The sequence below is a fragment of the Choristoneura fumiferana genome, chromosome 7 (genome assembly GCF_025370935.1).
Source record: "Choristoneura fumiferana chromosome 7, NRCan_CFum_1, whole genome shotgun sequence".
Lineage (NCBI taxonomy): Eukaryota > Metazoa > Arthropoda > Insecta > Lepidoptera > Tortricidae > Choristoneura > Choristoneura fumiferana.
Genome location: NC_133478.1, coordinates 15,815,548 through 15,824,435, shown reverse-complemented (window position 1 = coordinate 15,824,435; position 8,888 = coordinate 15,815,548). Strand labels below are relative to the sequence as shown.

The 8,888-nt window shown below is 34.1% G+C and overlaps 1 long non-coding RNA gene across 1 annotated transcript; it reads right to left on the bottom strand.

Moving 5' to 3' along the window:
- Positions 1–631: 631 nt before the first annotated feature.
- Positions 632–2,326, bottom strand: LOC141429449 (uncharacterized). The gene is made up of 2 exons (XR_012451540.1): positions 1,394–2,326; positions 632–866 (listed from the first exon to the last, which is right to left on the bottom strand). It is a non-coding gene; the product is annotated as an uncharacterized lncRNA (long non-coding RNA).
- Positions 2,327–8,888: the final 6,562 nt, after the last annotated feature.

The window sequence follows — 8,888 nt, the reverse complement described above, 5'->3', positions numbered from 1 at the left end:
GTATGCGATTTGTATTGTAGCTACTGGACTCTTTTATGGTTTTAAATGTAATTATTATATTTGATAATAATCGGATTCTATTTTAAAAAAAAATGTGTTTATATTTTGTAAACAGGTAGGTATATGTGGTTTATTCTTATGTTACATTTAAATTATGTTCTCGCTGCTGAGGTGAAAAATTGTATGTGGTCACACGAGACCAAGTTTTTTTGCATCTCGTGTATTTCAATCCCTTGCTGATCTCAGGATTCTAACCTAGAATCACTCGCTAACGCTCGTGATTCAATTATAGAATTCCTTCGCTTACTCGGGATTGAAAATCAACACTCGCAACAAAAAACAACTTTGCTCTCTTGTTGCACAAATAACTATTACAAGATTTTATTCGACTTGCAATGTACGAGTATGTATGTATTATAATTATAAACCAAAATGGAGATACAAATTTAAAGTACCATTAGCTTTAGCACAGCAGTACTTATACTGATTACAGATTAGATGACAATGCAAGACAAGTAACGTCAACAAAAAGTATTGTGAGGAAAAATAAAAGCTTACACAATAAAAACCAAAAATGATATTATTAAGAAAAAAATTTTGCTGACTGTTCTTTTTATCGACTGTACTTGCATTGTCAACTAAAAATACATTTCTGTATTAAGAGATTGTCATGTTCAAAATTACATTTCCGTGCTAAATCTTAAATCTATTCTATTCTCATCCATTAACCATTGAGGAGTTTTGTGGTACTTCTATGCCTCTTTTTTTTATGGAAAAATGCATGTCCTTGGAAAAAACAGGTTATGCTCCTTCACTGGCTTTTTCTTGCAACCAAAATAAAAACACCAATGTGTGTTTACATCCACCTGAAAAAAAGATCAAAATTATTATAAATCCTTACTTATATTTAATATTATAAACGTGAAAGGAACTCTGTCTGTCTATCTGTTAACTTTTCATGCTTCAACCGCTGAACTGATTTAGCCGAAATTCATTATGTAGGTAGTTGGAGTCCCGAGGAAGAACATAGGCTACTTTTTGTCTCACAGTTTTATCCCGAAAAAATACATAGTACTTGCAGGAAAGCAATAAGCGAATTCTTCGTAGACAGAGTCGCGGGCAACAGCTAGTTATAATATAATGTTTCACTAACCACAGAAATTTTACTCTATCATAATATTTACCAGCCAATGCAGAACAACATCACCTGTCGCATCAATCACATTGTCAGTTGATATCTAAGTAAATGGTCACAATATAGGTAATAATTATGTTTTTGTTATTCTGTGCTCTCAAACAACTTTGGTCCGGCAACATATTCAACTTTTGATGCCCTAAAATGTAATGTAAAAAAAATAGACAAGAAACTGTATTGATATACTTTTGTACTTACGTTCATCCATTTTACCGGTGCGGACAAGAGTGCTTTATCTCCTTTGATTTCGGCAACATTGCATACTTATCACTGGTGTCAAAATATTCTAGACTCATAGCCATGTGTGGCAAGTTCCTTGAATCTGCTCGCACAAATTCACTCATTTCGTATTGAAAGGTGAAGCCGCTAAAATAGAAAATATGGTCCAAAAGTCAAGCCAAGTGTCGTCGAGGCTGCAAGATAGCGTTGTCGAAGAAGCAGAGCCAAAATAGTCGTCGAAACTATCCAATCGTGGTCCAATTATGATGCAAAGGTCGTGGAGAAATGCGGCAAATTTTAAAGTACTGAGTTTGTGCTGAGAGGTCTTTAAAAATTATCCAAAAAACACTGATCGCACCAAATCGCAAAGTAAATAAAACGGTTTGAGGTTAGATTCTACTTGACAGTGACAGCAGTGACAGTTGACTTCGTTTTTTTTTTTTAGTTTTTCTACTAAGTACTAAGCCCTCAACGGTTCTGCAATTTCAATCTCACAAACGTCATATCGACCACTTAAAAAAATATTTCTAATTAATAAGAGGAAATAAAAATAAAAGAGCTGCAGTTTCTCGGTTATTAAGACGTCGACTATCGAAAAAAAATATATTTAGCACCTCTTCAAAAAACTTTACTTAGCCAATTGTTGATCAATAGATTGGTGTGGTGGAGCCACTGCAAACTGCGTTTTTATCGTGCAGTCAAAACGCAGTGCGCAGATACCTTACATTTGAATCGATAATGTTGTTTAAAATTTAAGTTGTAGCTATAAGTTTACGTTATATTGCATTATGTTGTCTAGTGATAAGTATTCATATTGGTTTTAAAATACGATTTTGTTGGATTTAAGGATCACTTTGTTTTTGCCGAAACATGTCGAAACGAGCTTATTTCAATAAACATTCATTTTGAAAATACGAAGCGTTCAATTATTTTATCTAAATTAGAGGTTTGTTATGGTTGCAATGCAAAAATTTGTAGCGCTGGTTCGCGCTAATATCGTGTGGTTTGAAGAGTTTGAGTACTTAAAAGCTTTTATAACCCCCGACGCAAAAAGAGGGGTGTTTTAAGTTTGACCGCTATGTGTGTCTGTGTGTGTGTGTGTGTGTGTGTGTGTCTGTCGGTGGCACCGTAGCTCTTAAACGGGTGAACAAATTTGAATGCGGTTCTTTTTTTGAAAGCAAGGTTTCTAGCGATGGTTCTTAGACATGTTTAATCAAAATCGGTTCAGGCGTTTTTGAGATATTGAACTTTGAAGTGACAATGTTGGGGGTTTTCCAACTTTATGTTGGTTAGGTTAGGTTATGCTGAATGTACTTACAAAGATGGGCATTTCTATCTGCCGTTGTACCCCTGAGTTTATCTCTCCGATTTCAACTAAATTTGGGAGGTAGACTCAGTCCATGATTCCGAGCAGCTGGAAAAACAGGGATGAATGTGTCCATTTTGTTACGAAAATTATTAAGAATAATTCGTAACAAAACGGACACATCCATACAATATTTTGGGGACACATCTGGAGACCCTGGTTTTCCAGTTCAGAATCATGGACTGAGTCTACCTACCAAATTTTGTTGAAATCGGTGAGATAAACTCAGGGTACAACGGCAGATAGAAATGCCCATATACAATCTACACATCCAATCAATCATGCGAAATTTCAAATCAATTGGACCCGAACGAAACACTGTTGCCAGTACATTTTATTTTAAGTAGCTAGTGAAATTAAATTACAATCTATTTCAATTTAAGTGGTGAAATTAAGGTGTAGTCCTAATAGCTATTTATTACTCTGAATACTCTGTACCGGTTTTCAGATTAAAATAAGTAACATCAATGTTCAGCATTCGTAACGAAACACGAATATTTCAGTTCAATTTCTGCCACACCACCTGGGGCTCCGCAAAGTTATTTTCAACCATATTTGGTAACACATAAAACTGTTTATTCCTGAAACGTGTAAGTTCTGTGGTTTCCAATAGCTGTCGCTAAGGTGACGTAACACAATGTTGGAGGAAATGTATGAGAAAAAGTTGAAGTATCCTCGGAATAGTTCTGTATAGTTATTTCTATGACGGAACGAATGACATTACCAATCATGATATTGATGTACGTATTGGAGTGTTCGGGTGTTCTTGGATTTTTCTATGTCAGGTATTGCTTTGCTGCCAGTTATCATAACATATAATTACCTACATACACAGAAACATCACGCCTGTATTCCCAAATGGGGTAGGCAGAGCACACGGAACGAAGCCACTTTTAGCAATCTTTAAGGTTTTAAGTTTGACAAAAACGGTACAATAGTGACAGGTTGCTAGCCTGTCGCCTACGGTATACCTTAATATTGTTTATAAAGAATCTCGTCTCATAACCACCTAAATATCTTATACAGTTAAGAAAAAGTCTACGCATCGCATTAAGCCTTTGCAGAATGACGTCGTGAACTGCGGAAAATGGAGGGAATAACCTAAATTTTGTATGAATTACGGATCTTTTCACTGTGATTTCACGTGTATCTCAAAGTTTGTCAATTAACATTCTCATAACTTAAAAACTGAATTTTCTGCAAAAAAATAATTATATTAATTCTTGATTATTTTTTAACATGTAAGAGTTAAGCCACTATTTATAATATTTTTCACCTATGATGAGCTCTGTGACGTTTCAAGTTTGACAGTTTTAGAGATGTACCATTTATCGAGTGAACTATCGATTTGTCTAAGAGTTATTAGTGCGTATTTTTGGAGAAGTTGCATTATATATTTTTTTCCAGTTTTCCGCCCACTGGCCCACCGTTTTCTCGTTCTCTCGAAATAAACCCTCAAACGAATTAAAAACTCCCGACTGGGAGTTCAAAACAGTCTTCTTAGACCGTTTCGACATTTTGCCAAAAAATAACAACAAACTTAACGATAATTAGTAACAAAAGTGGACACTGTTATTGCTATATTTTATAAGTATTTTTAAAAAGTACAGTTTTACATTTTTTTGATTAACTATTTTGCATCAAAATAGAAATTATTTTTTAAAAATATTTTGCGAACATAGTAATATGCGTAATTCGGAAAATTTAATAGCAATAGTTTCTTGGAGAAATTAACTTCATTTGACTTGTTAAACGTTCCTTTAAATGGAAATCAAAAATAACATGCACACAAATAGCGGCATTATGCATACACAGCGGTACAGTAGGTACCTATTATAAATTTTAGCTATTACAGTTTTTGAGATACCTACATCATTGTGACAGACAACAGACGGACAGTACACGTACGGACACGGATATTGATAGTTTTCCAATTGTCACCCTTACGGATCCTTAAAAGACCCATTAACACGTCCAAGACACCTCATCTCATTTTGAGTACCTCAGCAACACAACACGCGTGTCATACGCAGCTCTATTTAACCACACCTTAATTAAATCCTCGGCTGAGATCCTGTGCGGTTTCTAATCCCAGATCGAACGTGCACTTAGCGTTATCTGGTCTGTTTGTCAAGGCGAGACACACGATATTCCGTTTGGTACGGCAAGGCTTGCTAATAAATAATGCCCCCTAATGACATTGGGAACAAGCCACAGAACCGATGGTGACGTGGGACTTTGCGACAATGGACTCGGTATGTTTGCTATGTTCCGTGCTAAAGGAAACACCAGCACAGCGATTTTATTGTTAAGTATGCCACTTGATCGTTTGCGTTTTTATAATAAGTCAAATTATGTTATGCCAATTATGGGGACCCACTATGAGGGCTTAGTAGTCCGCGCTCTTTGGTCTTTCTCCAGTCCACAATAAAAAAATACAGAAGTTACAATTCGACATAATAGTCACTTTTTTTTTGAAACACGTTATAATTATGTCGAATTGTAACTTTTGCATGGGGAAGGTCTATTTCCAACAGTGGACGCCCTAAAGGCTGATAAAATGATGATGACGATTTAATCTATTATGAAAACGCATAACGTCGAAGTGACACCAATAAAATCGCTTAATACTTAATAGGGGTTCCCTTTATCTTGCATAATATCGATTCTCCGAAATACACTTCGCATTAGAGGTATCTCATATATTTTTTTTAGCCGAATGATACTTTTGCATAATCATAACTTTGCATAATTATCAGTTCGAATAATAGTAATTTCTTAGAATATTAAATAGCAGAACATTCTTATCGCCGAATATACTTCAGCAGAATATTAAATAGCAGAACATTAGTATCGCCGATTTTTATATGTCATAATGGCATAGCAAAATACTAGTTTGGACTATTGTATTTTCACGGAATTTTAAATAGTGCTGACTTTAACATGGCGTAATGACATAGTTAAAGGAACTAACAGCTACCATAAGAATGGGTTGAGCGCCAGAATCATATTGCTACCAATAAAGGTTAGGTTAATAATAGAACTACAATTAAATTAATTGCAAGGAATGTTATTCTGCTTTTTATTATCCTTATGCAAAGTAATATTATGAGATATGACTTTCTGCGTAACAACTATTTCAACATATAAATATTATTCTCATCGATATTAGGTATGTGATGTTAATATTCTGCTTTACAAAATTTTGAGAAATGATAGTATGAGAAAAAATATATGCGAAAAGTAATTCGGTGATAATGATGATTCTGCTCAAGGTTGAGAGAAACGAAATTATGAGATTCGATTTTATGCAACATATTAGTGAACCACTTAATAGGCATAATAATGAATACGGGTTTTGTGAATTCCTGTTATGTAATAGGTAAGCATAACATAGGCATAACATTATGAAGTCGTAGCTAGACCAATTAGGTAAGTCGCATCAAAACACAAAACTTAGAGCAATAAAATAACGTATCAAAATAGGCTGCTTATTTCATTTATTTGTTAAATAGATATTGCAAGGATCTAAAAGCCGAATTACACAAAGTTCAATATCTAAAAAACGGCTAAACCGGTTATGATGAAACAAGTCTAAGAACCATCGCTAGAAAACCTGCTTTAAAATAAAGTAATCGTATTCAAATCGGTCCACCCGTTAAAGAGCTACGGTGCTACAAACATACACACACACACAAACACACAGATACACAGACACACATATCGGTCAAACTTATAACACCCCTCTTTTTGCGTCGGGGGTTAAAAAGAAGTAAGAGCCCCCCGACCGCGTAGCACATAGAAATGCAGATTCCTATGAATTTGATTCCAAAAGCAATTGAATTGCAAAACCTACCGCTGGCCAAAACATTGTAGGGGGCTACACAGTAACTTATTATTATATCCGTAGTTCGTAACTCAATGTATGCAAACAGTCAACTCGGGTGATGAGTGACAGCAAACACGTTTAGGCTGATTCTAATAAAAGTGGCATGGCAGGCTAAAGTTAATTAAAAAAACTATATATATGTTTTTTTTACTTTTTTTGCATAAAAACAGCTTCTTGGTATTTCATTTTTTACAAATATGTTAAAGGGAACAAAGTATTCCTAAAAACTTAAGGGTTATGGGTTCTTGAAATATTGATGAAGCAGGCTAAAGTTAAATTAGACAGGCTAGTAGTGAAAAGTTACCAGGTTAAAGAGAATTATATCAAAAATGAAAAGAAATGTATCATAAGTTTAAGAGGCTGTTTCACCATCCATTGATTAGTGTGAACTGGCGGTTAGGTGTGATGCCGTCTCTATTTGTTTTGTTCGAATAGACGGAGACGGCATCACATTTAACCGTCGGTTAACGCTAATCAATGGATGGTGAAACAGCCCCTAAATGTAATTTCTTAAAAAAGTATGAGTCTCTTGGAGGCATATATAAGAAAATAAAATTATTTCAAAATTATACATATTTTATACAGGGTTATTTGTAATTTACTAGCATCCTTTTAACCCTAAACTCCTACCACTTAAACAAATGTTTTTTGTTTTACGACTTTTTAAAATGGAGCCGTAAAACAAAAAACATTTGCTAAATCATGTATATTTTTTATTTTTCCTTCCTGTTTTCTTCGCTGATATTGTTCTTTATGTTTCCTTTGGAACTCAGCATAGAGTTCTGGATTTATTTTTATTTTTTCGTATCTTTTCTTTTCGTTCTCCCTTTTTCGTGCAACCTCTCTTCTCTTGACTTTTGTTTAGTTTTTGGTTTCCCCATTACATGTCGGCCCTAAAATATTACGAATTAATTACAATACAATGCAATCAAATCAGTCCCTCCGATGAAATGAATGACATCAGATAGTAAAAACTGGCCAAATAAGAACGTACCTAGGCAAAATAACACGAAAAAATTCGTTTTAAACAAGTAACGACACCACTATTTTATACGAATGATTTTTTACAAACTGTAAAAATTTTAGTTATAAACAGGATCACCATGATTGTTTTTTTTAATTTTCAAGCCAATAGTTTCACTTTTAGAGGGGGGAGGGGGACACACTCCAAAAAAAATTTGTAAAAGCTATATTTACGAAAAATTACAGCTATAGTACTAATGGATCTAGTGCGGATAGATAAACAGACACAAAGTGAAATTATAAGTGTTTAGTTTAATAAAAAGCAATTCTCTACATTTACTTTGGTAGAACACTGTTAGTACTACTTAAAAAAAAGTCCATATAGTTATTCTTAGAAATTATATGCAATTTTTAAATAAAATAATTTATAGTTCACTTTTTTCTGCCATGAGTCACTTTAGTCTGTGCTTCAGTTACAGATTAAAGTGACACAGATTAAAGTGAAAAGTGGATTCAAAAGACATTTACTCTAAAACCGTCAAAAATATGAATGTGCCACTCTTAATAACGTAAGTAATTACGTCATAATATCACATTAAAATGATAACCTAATAACGTCCCATATAAATAACATAAAATAATCGAGACAATGTAAAGTTAACATACTCGTTACAAACTCCAGTTTGCCGCCTTCGATCACTAATCGCCACAAAACTATGACAGAAGGTCTCTAACCGTTCCGTGCGGCGGCGAGCCAGATATTGGCCGAATGTTTACCGATGATTAAGGTGTGTCTATCATTCTCCGTGTCTGAGTAAGACCCAACAATGCGAACACACAGACTACAGTGAAAAAATCGCTGGACAAACTTTGAGTCTGAATATTGATATATAAAAATGATTTATTTAGGACCGTATTATTATTAAATGAATATTGTATTATTGTTTTTGCAATATATTACAAAATATAATTTGTGAAATAGTACACAAATAATTCACAGGCCTAAAACCGGGAGCATGTCCCTTTTGGACAAGACAGACTACAGTGAAAATCGGTACTTACATTTATTTATTTTTTAAAGTAATAAGGTTAAATAAATAAAATGGCCTGGCCTCGGTGTAAAAGGTCTATGTTTACATATGTCAATTTTTATTTTTTCTGAAAAACGTATATTGAATGTGCTTTGTATTCAAAAACTCATTGGCAGATTATAATGCCACTTTTATTAGAATCACCCTTTAGACAAGTCCTGGCTG